This window comes from Mesocricetus auratus, unplaced genomic scaffold, assembly GCF_017639785.1.
Source record: "Mesocricetus auratus isolate SY011 unplaced genomic scaffold, BCM_Maur_2.0 Super-Scaffold_15014, whole genome shotgun sequence".
NCBI lineage: Eukaryota > Metazoa > Chordata > Mammalia > Rodentia > Cricetidae > Mesocricetus > Mesocricetus auratus.
This window is the reverse complement of record NW_024429186.1, coordinates 24,366,085-24,379,436: the sequence shown is the minus strand read 5'-3', so window position 1 is coordinate 24,379,436 and position 13,352 is coordinate 24,366,085. Positions and strand designations below refer to the sequence as shown.

The 13,352-nt window shown below is 38.0% G+C and overlaps 1 pseudogene; it reads right to left on the bottom strand.

Annotated features, from left to right (window-relative positions):
• Positions 1-11,892: 11,892 nt before the first annotated feature.
• On the bottom strand, positions 11,893-12,045 carry LOC121139641 (annotated as a pseudogene).
• Between the last annotated feature and the right edge of the window lie 1,307 nt (positions 12,046-13,352).

The window sequence follows — 13,352 nt, the reverse complement described above, 5'->3', positions numbered from 1 at the left end:
GATTCTCTCTTCCATCTCTTCTATTCTGTTGGTAATGCTTGTATTGGTAGTGCCTGACTATTTGTCCAGCTTTTCTATTTTCTGCCTTTCTTCAGATTGTGTTTTTTTTAATGACTCTATTTCAGTTTTCAACCCTTGCAGTGTTTGCATTGCTTCTTGCAATTTTCTGTTTATCTGTTTGTCCGTTTGTTGCCTTTCATGAATTTTTTGGTTTGTTCTTTCTTCCATTTCTTGCATTTTTTGGTTTGCTTTTTGTTCCATTTCTCGCATTTTTTGCTTTGTTTCTTCTTCCATTTCCTGACTTTTTTGGTTTGTTTCTTCTTCCATTTTTTTCATTTTTTGGTTTGTTTTTTCTACCATTTCTTGCATTTTTTGCTTTGTTTCTTCTTCCATTTCCTGCCTTTTTTGGTATGATTCTTCTTCCAATTCTTGCATTTTTTGCTTTGTTTTTCTTCCATTTCTTGCATTTTTTGATTCATTTCTTCTTCCATTTCCTGCCTTTTTTGGTTTGTTTTTTCTTCCAATTCTTGCATTTTTTGGTTTGTTTTTTCTTCCATTTCTTGCATTTTTTGGTTTGTTTTTTCTTCCATTTCTTTGAGGGATTTTCCAATATCCTCTTTTAGGGCCTCTATCATTTTCCTGAAAGTGCTTTTAAGGTCATTCTCTTCTGCTTTGTCCGCATTGGAATGTTGGGGTCTTGCTGGTGTGGAGTCTCTAGAATCTGGCGGTGTCATATTTGTTTTTCGGTTGCTGACTGTGTTTTTGTATTGTCTCTTTCCCATCTCTTCTTCTAGTGGGTGCAGAAAGAGCCCCTTACTGGTCTGGGGACCAGAGTTCCCTTTTGGTGGGTGCTAGCAAGTCCAATAATCTGGTGGTTCTTCTATTCCTTGTCTGAATGCTGGTCCTGGTCTCCCTGGGTCTTCTAGTTTCCTGGTCTCATTGGTGGGAGAGAAGACTTGGGGTCTGGGTGCTTGGCTCCCGCCGGGATTGGGAGCTCTGTGCAGGTCCCAGGCGATCTGCAGGCACTGGAGCACAGGCCGGGAAGCCGGCCTGTTTACCTGATGCTGCCCGAGGGACAGCTGCTTCCCTGGACTCCCAGCCTCCTCTCCTTTCCTGGTCTAGTTGGTGGGAGAGAAGATCTGGAGTCTGGGGTGCTTGGCTCCCGCCGGGATTGGGAGCTCTGTGCAGGTCCCAGGCGATCTGCAGGCACTGGAGCACACGCCTGGAAGCCGGCCTGTTTACCTGATGCTGCCTGAGGGACAGCTGCTTCCCTGGACTCCCAGCCTCCTCTCCTTTCCTGGTCTCGTTGGTGGGAGCGAAGATCTGGAGTCTGGGGTGCTTGGCTCCCGCCGGGATTGGGAGCTCTGTGCAGGTCCCAGGCGATCTGCAGGCACTGGAGCACACGCCTGGCAGCCAGCCTGTTTACCTGATGCTGCCCGAGGGACAGCTGCTTCCCTGGACTCCCAGCCTCCTCTCCCCTGAAAGTTTCTTTACCTTTATAGGCATATGCTTCTTTAGTTTAGGAAATTTTTCTTCTGTATTTTGTTAAATATATTTTCTGGACTTTTGATCTGGGATTCTTTTGCTTTATTCCTTATATTCTTTTCATAATATCCAGATTTCCTGAATGTTTTTTGTTAGGAAATTTTAGATTTAACATTTTCTTTGACCAATGAATCTATTTCTTCTATCTATTCTTCAGTGATTGAGATTCTTTACCTCATCTCTAGTGTTTGGTTAGTAATGTGTGCATCTGTATTTTTTGTTTGCTAACCCAGATTTTCCATTTCCAAAATTCCTGCCATTTGCTTGTGTTTTCTTTGTTGCTTCTATCTCCATTTTAAGTTGTTGAACATTTTCCCTTACCTGTTTGTGTGGCTTTGTTGGCATTCTTTAGGAGACTTATTAATTTCAACAAATTATTTATTGGTTTGTTCCTCAATTTTAAGTAATAATTTTTCCTTTATTCTTTAAGGACTTCTATCGTCTTCATAAAGCTGATGATCCTAGCTAAGACTCCTAGCATTAGAAGATAGGTAGCCTGAATTTTCCATCTCTTGTAATCAGTTTGGTTAACTACTCCAGTTGTCTTCAGAGAGTCTTCATCCATTAACTAAAAGAAACTGATGCAGAGATTAACAGTCATGCACTGGGCAGAGCTCCAGGAATCCTGTTGAAGAGAGGGAGGAAGAACTGCACAAGCAAGTATGGTGTCAAGGTCATTACAAGAAAGCCTGCAGAAATAGCAGACGATGCTAAGACTCCTAGCATTAGGGGATAGGTAGCATGAAATGTCCATCTCTTGTAATCAGATTGGTTAGCTACTCCAGTTGTCAGCAGAGAGCCTTCATATAATCCTAGCCCCAGCCCTAACCCTAACCCTAACCTTAACCCTAACCCTAACTCTAACTCTAACCCTTGTTTTCACATCATACTTCAAATGCCTGGACAAGATGACTAATCAGGAATTCTCATTCTTATTTTGGTGCAGAGAGAGACACTGGGTACAAGTAACAATCCTTCCAATATTTCTCTGTTTCTAATGGGCTCCAATTCAGCTAGTATCAGAGCAAGTTTTCAAAAACCATGGTAGAATATTTGAATCCCACATGTCACAGGAACACCTCGGGGACTTCACCCCCAGATAATAAAGTAATTTGAAATGATTTGGGGGGCAAAGTGCCTTGCTAGTAGAACTTTATGGATGGGTATTCTAACTTCCTGATTCCCACATTTGTTCCCTAATTTTTCAAACTATGAAAAAGTCACATGTAATCATGAGCTGCTATGGTTTTCTACCAGAAAATGTAATGTGTTACCCACCAGGATGAACTGGTAACTTCTGGCCCATGAGCCAAAATAGTCCCCCCTTTCACACATTGGTTATGTTGGACATTTTAATACAAAGGTGAAATAAATAACTAATACACCTGTTTTTAAAATGTACCACTGCTAAAATCTAAGCAATAGTAGAGAAGTTACCTTAAATGCCCTTCCCTATAAAGAGATTGATGACTACCTTAAATGCCATCTTAGAACCTTCATTCAGTAGCTGATGGAAGCAGAAGCAGAAGCAGAGATTCACAGCTAAGCAATGGAACAAACTCCTATAATCCAGAGGGAGAATAGATGAGCAAAGGGGTCAAGACCATTCTGGGGAAACTGACCTGAGCAAGTGGGAGCTCACAGACTTCAATTTATACCTGGGGAACTTACTTAAGGCTGAACTAGGACCCATGAATGTGGGTGTCAGTTGGGCAGCTTGGATAGTCTGTGGGGCCACTGGTAGTAGAAGCAGTGTTTATACCTAGTGAATGAGCTGACTTTTGTGAGCCCATTCCTTGTGAAGGGATACCTTGCTCAGCCTATTCCAAACGATGTGACAGAGTTTGATGATTCCCCATGGGAGGCTCTATCCCCTCTGAGGAGTGGATGGGGGTAGTATGGGGAGACTGTTGGGGGAGTAGGAAGACAGGAGGGAGAGGGAACTGGAATTGGCGTGTAAACCTAGATTGATATTTTTAAAAAATGTACCATTGCTTTGTACCACTATTAGCATGAGACCACAATTTATTCCCCAAATACATCATTCATTACATGAATCAGGTGGGTTAGTGTATTGTGTTTAATTGCCTTTCTACATACCTTTAAGCACTTGGGATATTTATTATTACTCTTTCCTTATGAAGTACTTCCCCTTTACCTATACTTGTACCTGACTCTGTTAATATATAATAATCTCTAATTTACTATCCACAAGTCTGATTTTCCAGGCCTGGAAGGAGACCAAAATCTGCAAATGTTAAATTCCTTCATTGAAATGATGCATTTTTCGTATATAAGTCACACACATAAAGGTTAAATCATCTCTATGCTACTCTAACATATTCAGCACAATTCAAATGTAAGTATTTGTGATAACACCATTATTTTAGGGAATAGTGGAGAAATAGATGGTATGTTTTCAGAACAGGCATATTTTTTCCAAAATTTTCAACAGTAGTTGTTAGCTAATAATATGCAGATGTGGAATTCACAAATGCAGTAAAGTGGGCTAATTATCTTCATATCTTAGGTAAGAACCGTACTCCTCTCAGACTTGTGGGTACCCTACTTCAGCTTCTTATAACCAGTATGCAAAACAAAAAATGACAGTGATTATTTCTGAGCTGTATTTTTATAGGTGTTTCATTATTGTTAATTTCTTTTGGATAGATACATATTATGAACATTCTTTTTATGTATTTTTGTCTCTTTCACACCAAGCATCTTTATTCCATTCATCTCCTTGCCCTTGCAACACTCCCCATGCCAAATAAAATAAAATTCAAAAGGAAAGAGAAAAAGCAGACAAAAAGAGAAAAATCTCATCATGGAAGGTGTAGTGTGACATAGTAAATCCTTTTCTGCATATATATCTTCATGTGAAAGGGTCTATTGAGAGAGCCATTAGTCTAGTTGGATGCCTGTGGTTTGTACTACACCATCAATACTGAAGCCTCACTGGGATTCCTCTTGAATATCCTGTTGTTTCCCCATATCATGAAGAACCTGCAGCTTTGAATATGCAGGAGGACCTGCCACATCATGTGCTCCAGTAGATCATAGATGGCGTGGATGCTGGTGTGGGTCAGCTAACTCAGAACCCTGGTTCTTGGCCTGGGAAGTTGCAAGGCTGTTCATCCCTCCAACTCTCTCCCATCCCCACCACCAGAATGATCTTTCCAGTGTTGCCCTGCTAGCTCACCCTTTGCAGCAAGGAGCAAAGGGCAAGCAGTATGTCCTGCTTTCATGCCCCCAGAACCAGCTTACACATACCTACACTAGGGCCAGCTCTACCTTGTATACCAGAGGAGGTGTAGGGACCAGTCTCCCAAGTGGTCCAGCTAATGATGGGCAGCAACAGATCCCCAGATCTTGTGACATCAGGGCCAGCACTCCCAACTTCCAGAGATGGCAAGGGCTGGTGATAGAAGGGACAGAATATCTCCCAAACTCACATTCTAGGGACAATTCCCCCATGCTCCTGTCTACAGGGTCAGCTCATCTCTACTGCCAAGACTACGTATAGGACCCACTATCCCAAGTGCTGCAGGAGTGATTCATGCACCAGTAGGATTTGCTGAAGGAGGTAGAGTCAAGAGGATCATGAGTTCGGGGCAACCTGGAATGAACTTCTTTATAAGACAAAACTTTCATTTCTTTTAATGCTAAAGAAAGCCTGATGGGTGTCCTGGAGTTCTACAGCCATGCTTAATGCCATGAAACTTCCCATCTGTAGCATCCATCAAGATTGTCAAAGATGGCTATCGGTGTTCAGTTGGGGAATATTTTTTTCCTCAATAGCCAGCACTTTTCTAGATGAATTTAAAACTGCTTATGTACTGTTTCCTGAATTTATTAACCCTGCCATTTTCAAGGGATTGTGTTCAACTGTTAGCATGTTCTCTGTATTAGTCTACATCAATCCTTTGTAAATGGAAACCTCAAAATATTGTGTCCCTTTACACCATTTTTTATCTGTCTAGACCTTGGGATAGATCTGATGCTATATGTCAGATCACATACCCCCGCTTCAGGTATTGTTGAGGCAATAGGATATACTAACATATCCTAACACCAAGTCACATCAGTTATATTATGTTACTTCTCTTATTTAGGCACTGCACTCAGTGTCCCTTCAGAAAGTATCTCCAAAGGTCCATTGAAATTTTCAATACATTAAAAAGAAGAGAAAGGAAGCAAACAGTTGATGTGATGTCTATAAAGTGACAGTAGCCAGTGAAAGAACATTCCTTTTCTCTCTTCTCTTACTGTAACAATGCCAACGCACATATTTTGCATTAATATTCCAGTGTCTCAGTATAAACCTCTATTCTCCCATGGGAGGCATGGCTTCAATAAAACATCTTTGAATTGGTTTCTTTCCACCCTTATCTCATTCTTCTTTGTCTCTTGAGAATAATCCACTGTAACCACCTCTGGCAAATTCCTGTCTCACATTCTGGCTCACAGCAAAGCGTCCCTCTAAGATACAGCAAGGCTGATAAAATCATCACACACCTTCACATACACACACAATTTTATTTAATGTTAAGAATATTTGGGGTAGAGAATTATGCTCCACTCATTTCGAGAATGTCCCTACATCTGACTTGTACAGTTGCAAACCCCCAACTACCTCATTATGCCATTATCACAAGAATAAAAATACATGTACTTTATTGCACATTGAATAACACATCAGTAAATTTTTCCAGTGTGGTTTTTGACAGGTCTCAAAGAGGTTCATAATAGCATTTCCCCGGGGGACACTACCACCATTATTCAGAAAATAATAAAAACCTTTTAGTGAAACGGAAATTGGAAAAACCTTCATATTCTCAGTACATTTCAAAATTGCATACATCTAAACTTTAACTTCAGACTTATAGCATGAATTCCTGGTTTAATTTCCATGGTAAAGCCATGGGCAAACAGGTGCAGGGAAGAAATTTAATTCCTCCACACTTCTAGAACCTGCTCTCTAGGACAATTGATGTTTGAGTGGGCATTTGCACTAAGGCTGTGCAAACCTACTTTGAAGGCAGTGTTGTCCCTCTTCAGGGAAGCTTGTGGTTCCTGCAATTGGACTGATCAAGATGTGCTGACCCAAGAAAGGAGTGTAAACACTGGAACTGAGATTAGACACATCCAACCTCTATGAGCATAACCCATAGTAGATTCTTAAAGATTATGCAGGTGGCAAAAACACATCAAACAGTTTGCATTGAGTAATAGCTATAATTCTGATTTCCCTTTTTCGTCTTCTCGCATAGATTCTAGTTACTGAATAAGAAATGGACAAACAGATCTAGGGAAGGAATAAAAATTATCTGTTCTTCCACCATTTCCAAGGAACTCCGAAATAGGAGCATCCAGAGAAACAAGAAAGCCCGCTCTCTTGAGATTTCCAGGGAACTTTTGTTTTGTGAAGTCTTTGAGTCTGCAGAAGATGCCAATTTACAGCATTGCCTTGGCTGGCTAAAGTAAGCATTAGATCACTTGATGTCTTCTCTATTTAAAATTGTATCTTATATTATAAATTAGTGTAAAAACAGAACAGAAAACATAAGCTGGAATATGCCACTCATTTGCAAGGTGTATTATTCTTCAGGGCCTGTGGGTTATACTATGGAATTCAAATCTATGTGGTCCACCTAGACTGATTCACCATCACTGTTATATCACACATAGTCCTGGATCCAGTGACAGTCTGTAGACCTTGGTTTCTACAGGAAATGGTTTAGTCATGTACTCATATTACAGAGATGAGACATATGTAAGAGCCTGGAGCATCAAAAATATCAGGGGAAAACACCAAAGCTGTGGTGTGTCCTTGTCTGTGTATTAATTTGGCACGTATGTTTTCATCAGGTAATACATAGATCCAAGTAATCTTTTGCATGATTGTTTGCTTTCTGAAAATGTCTTGAACCACAAAATTCTGGCCATATCAAATATAGTCTATACTTCAATCTCTACTTACTAACCAACTTCATACACTGATTCTTCTCAGTGTAGACTAGCAATACCACTTTTCTGCCTGCATCAGAGATAGCTATACAAAAAATAAAGCTACCTGAATTTCAGTAGAATATAAATTATTATTATATTTTTCCTTTGGAATTCCCAATAATCCATATTAAATTCTTATTGTACATTTGAAATGTTTTTTATTAAATTGCCCCATGGTCCACCACATAGTACTTCCAAGTATAACTGTTATGGGTGTGCTACAAACTGATTATTCACATGTAACTTTGTGAATGAAGAATTTTAATCCCTGGCAAAAAATTGTTTTCCGACATGGCATCACTTGGAGAGGGGAAATAAGAATACGTCATTAGAAATAAATGAATGTGTTTAATTATTTCATCTGAGTATTAAAAGAACAGAAGCAGTTTCTCCCAGTTTTTACAGGATGCTCTCTAGCTTTCATTGTGTCTATAAAGTTGAATAGAATTGTTCCTTTTAATTAGGAAGCATTATAGCAGGGACAGATTTTATGCCTCAGTATTTTATAGTGGACAGTTCATTATTTGGAAATAGCATCAGGTACGGGTTTTGTAGTTGTTAATATTGATTTTGCTTCATCAACCTAAAGCTGGAATTTTTTGAGGAGGCTTCCAAGTGGTAAACCTCTCATTGTCACTATGATTCCCTTATTCTTCTGTTACTGTGATTACACTGGTAACAAAAAGTATCACTGTCTACAATGAATTCTGTAATATCATTAGTAAGCTACCTGGGGCATCTGTTCATTTCTTTTATTCCTCTTTAGTTAATGTCTATCTGATGTACAATCACAAACAGAGAACACCAGTCTCAATCTTGTAAGACAACTCATTGGTCAGTTAATGGTGGGCACAGGTCTAAATATACCAGACACTGTCAGAATTGAATTGTAAGAATTTTATTTGAACCCTAAAGTGACAATCAAGTTACTTTTACTGTATAAAATGGGTATTAGAATTAAAATAGCAAATCAGGTACACTGTGGAAAGTCAACAAGAGGGCTTTAAGCTGGGAGTGAGATAGCCAAGCTGACCAGCTGGAAGGAAGGACAGTACTCTTGGGAAAACAACAAAGGTGGTCTCTGTCTGAACAGGTTCCTCAGACCTCAAAAAACTTACTACTGAGGAGCCCAAGAAAGGCATTATTACACTTTTCCATTTGTTGTTAGTTGTACCTTTATAATATTCTAATGTTTAATACAACTAATGGTAACACACTGAGTAATGGTGATGGTAGATTCTAAAAAGACATCCGCTTATCTCTGGAAGTGTATGATCCAAGAACACTTGAACAGTGGATAAGGAACTTGGGGAGAAATGATAGTTCATTACTTATACTACTTACAAGTCCAAATACTGCAGCCAGCCCTTGGACATTGCTGCCCTCTAGTACGAAGGGTGTACATACATAACACTTTTACTTTCCAGGCTACAAAGATAAACCCCAGTGTGAATTATTTTCCACTCGAGACATAAAAAGCAGTTTTCACTTGGGATCAGAGGGCATGGTTGTCCTCCTCCAGAACATTCCCACACTTGCCTATTCAGTAGAGACACTATTGAAGGTTCTAGGTGATATGACACTGAATCTAAAGAGGAATTAAAATTTTAAAAAGGACACAAATAAACAATTTCAAAGGACACGTTGTCATTGGATAACAATTTAGATAAAGAGTTGAGTGCTGCTTTTATTCTTCAACTTTGAATTAAATTTAGTAACATGCAATTACTGCAAGTTAGAATCACTTCTAAGGTATCTCTGCAAGTGAGGCTTGAAAGAATTCTGTTTTATTCAGGGAAATTTTGATTAAATAATTTTACAATATATGATGTATTCAATAATGGATCTGTGATATTTTCCTGTAAGGAAAAACCTTCAAATTCTCCAATTAAAATAACAGGTAAAATATAAGTAAATATTCTGGCATAGTGGTAAGGATCTCCTAAAACACTGAAGAGCCAAGTTAATACCGGGTGGGTGGCTCACGCCTTTAATGCAAGCACTGGGGGACAGAGGCAGGGGGTTCTCTGTGAGTTCAAGGCCAGTTGATCTACAAAGCAGGTTTCAGAGCAGCCAGAGCTATAAATGAAGCCCTGTCTCTAAAAAAAATAAACAAATTCAATTGAGCAGAAATTGTTAACAAAAATATTAAAAAGTATGCTGTACAGTAAGAGTAAGCAAACCCTGCATGGAGTTCATTTTTTCCTTTCCACACCACATAACCAATAAGACCAAAGAAATATGATCCCTGAATCCTCAAAGAGGAAATCCATACTATAAAATTAAGTACACACATACTTTGGGTCACTGTGACAGGATACATGATATAAGGATCTTGAGAGAGAAACATTTACTTCATCCTACACTTCCTGTGGTTTCTATTCAATCATTGCCACCACTAATCTTTAGCCTGTAGTTAGACAGAACATCATGGTGGAGGGGTCACAAGACAACTTCTCACCTTCGGATAGGCAAGAAGCATAGCAAGAAGGTGTCAGGATAAGAGTCAGCTTTCAAGTACACATCAAGTAGCTGCCCTTTTCCAACTGGTATCCACCTCCTAATGTTTCCAGAAACAACCATAATAGTGCCACCTGTTTGGGGCTGGCATTTTAGCATATGAGTCTTTTGAGCCAGCACTTGATACCCAAATTGTAATAGCTTTTGTTTGAGTGAAGACACAAATTTCTATAATTTTTGTGGCATAATCTAATCTAAATAATCAATCTAAGAACACTAACTGCTTGTAGGCAAAAGTTGCTTAAGATTTGTCAAACTCAGTTGTACATCAAGATTGGCTTAACATAACAATCACCCACATGCCTTGGCTTTTCTTAGTAACACTTAATATTTTAGGTCTATTGTATATTAAAGTGTTTAAAAAAGAGAGAGAGTCTTCCATGGCTTAGAGATGCTCAACAAAAGTTTAGAAAAGTGTATATGTTTTTATAGAACATGGAATGTGAAGAATGCATAGATGTTTCAGCAGCTGGTTCATCTTAGGGACATTTCTCCTTTTCAGTCATTGTAGCATGCCTTAGACCTAATTTGCATAATTCATGTAATCAAATGTGCTGGTTGTAATACACACTAACAACAATGTACGAAGAACTAGGTGTCCTTTAATTCCTCATCCTCCACATAAACGTGTTTACCTCTTCCTCCTCTTCCTCTTTCTTCTCATTCAGTTCTGTCTTCCAGAATAATATTGCACATGGACCTCATTAGCATATTGATACTTTTATTTGGTGCATTTTTACTTTAAAACTATAAGATATCTAAACCTGCATATAACCTTTAATGTTTTGTTTGATAAATTTAGATTATAGTGGAATATTTATTACTATCATGGTCTGAAGAGGCCCATAGAGGAAATTAAATTGTTATGGTTCTAGTAACTATATTTGCTTTATAAAATTTCATTCTACAAAATTATACATACACATTAAGGCCTCAAGTCAGAATGAGTTTGGCTTTTTAAGATGGGATTCTTCACAAGACTGTTCCTCAAAGTTTCATGCAAATACCACATACTTCAAACACAATGATTAAATGATGTTGAAGAGTTAAGTAATTTTATGGTATCATAGTAGATTATAATTTTCCTACTGTACAATATATAATATGTCCTAAAAACAGCTTTTGAAGATCAAATCATGAAGGAATCCTCCTACATAGTAATTAATACAATTGATCCCTTATTTTATTTAATACTTTATCTGTTATGGAAGTAGTTGGTGGGGGAAGAGATATAGAGTTTCTGTTCCTTGCATAGCTAATTGACCTAAGTATGTATCCTTGCCCTTAAGGAAGTGTTTCATCTCTTCAGGGGAGATTTGAGTTAAATTTCTCTGAACAAGTGTACACAGAAGCTTGCTTTCTCAGTTTAATCTACTCAGTAATTGCTTATAAAATGAATAAATTATAAAATTGCATTGTACCAAGAAATCTGTTACTAGTTAAAACAATCTAATATCTGCACAGTCCTGTTTCACAGAACTTAGACTCTAATTACAGTCTACTTAGCTATTTTCGGCATGAAAATATTAACAAAATTTTCTTACACTACTTGTGCATGTTTTTCTATTTAGTTGAAACACTACTTTACTTAGTCTATAGAACCCCAAAATATGAAGAAAAACTGCATCAACAAATGAATATGTAGGTTAACTATTTATCCAAAATCTTGGGACCAGAGATGATTCAGAGTACTTCAGATGCAGATATTTGCATATACTTAAAGATATCTTGGTAGAGTCACATGTAAACTGGAACTTCAGTTATGTTTCTTATACACGTTAACCAAAGCCCTATATACAGTTTCTGTTTTTTCCCCAGGGAAGAGAGTGAATGCAGTCCGCCACTACCACAAATTGTGCAGTTTCTTGTATCTGGAGAAAGGGTCAACACATCCTGTGTGCATTGGATAAGCCTGACCCTAGGAATACCAACTTTATGATCATGGTATCTCCCCTTGAAGGCAAAGTCCTATATATAATTTCATTTTGTAAATTTGTAGTGTTAGGAAAATTGTTCCATGGTGTGGAATTTTCAACTTCTGGTGTTTTGATGGCACCCACACCCTTCACATTTAAGGAGCATTTAGAATCTCGTATTTTTAAATTGGGGCCTTCAACTTTATAACCAACTACAAAATTGATCAGAAGATAAGGAAGTGTAGGAAAAGATGAATGAATGTGTCTAATGAAGGATTCCTTATCTGAAGTCTAGAATTTACTTGAAAGAACCAAGAAACATCATTTTTTTTGTTTCGTTAAACAATGTATCAAAGCTTACAAGGAATAATTCATTCAAAACATATTTATTAAAAGAAGGCACATTTTATTTTGTCCCTGCTGTCATGCTCCTTTGTGTTAAAAAAAATCCCTTGTCCTGAGGTGGGTGTTTTGTAAAATGCCTTGGTTACAAGCATGAGGAACAAAGTTTCGCCTCTAAAATGTATACTAATAAATGAAACCTGAAAATACTGGATCTTGCTTTTAATCTGAGTTTGTTTTAGATTGCTGAGCTTCACTAGCCAAACAATCTATCTTACTTGGCAATAACTATATTCAGTTTGAGACTTAGTCTATATAGGAAAAATAAATACATATATGACACCAGAGGAGTAACACCCATTGTTACACTATGGTTGCCTCGTACATGTTCACAAACATGCATGCATTCATACACAAACACAGATAGATACATAGATGAGAGGTAGATAAATAAATAGATGATACATAGATAATAGTGATACATAGATAATAGACCGACACATGTGCATTCCACTACACTGTTTCTTTGTCCCCAATCTTATGTGTACATATTTTATAACCATGAAAATAAAATCAGAATGTGGGAAATGGTCTCTGAAATATTTTACTAGCGATATATTGGCAAGGCATAACAAACTACCGTTTAAACAACTGAAATTTATTGTCTCCCAGTTTTGTCTGTTTCAGAAACACATAGTGAAGATGTTGGTAGGGCTGTTTGTGTCCTGGATCTTCTTGATGAGAAGATAGCAGCATTATCCTAACACCATGCATGCTTCTCCATTTCTGTTTTCTTTTGTTTTTCACAAGCATTATTGCTCTAAGTCCAGCAGTCATGTTGAACAATGGCCTATACCCTCATTATTATTTAAGTAACTAGATCTGCAATGACTCTGACTTCAAATTAGATCATATTTCAGAGTACTGGGCATTAGAAATTTGAAAAGAGCGATTCTGAAAGGGACACAATTATATGATTAATTTATCCTTAGCAAGCTGTCATTACTTTCCTGATTT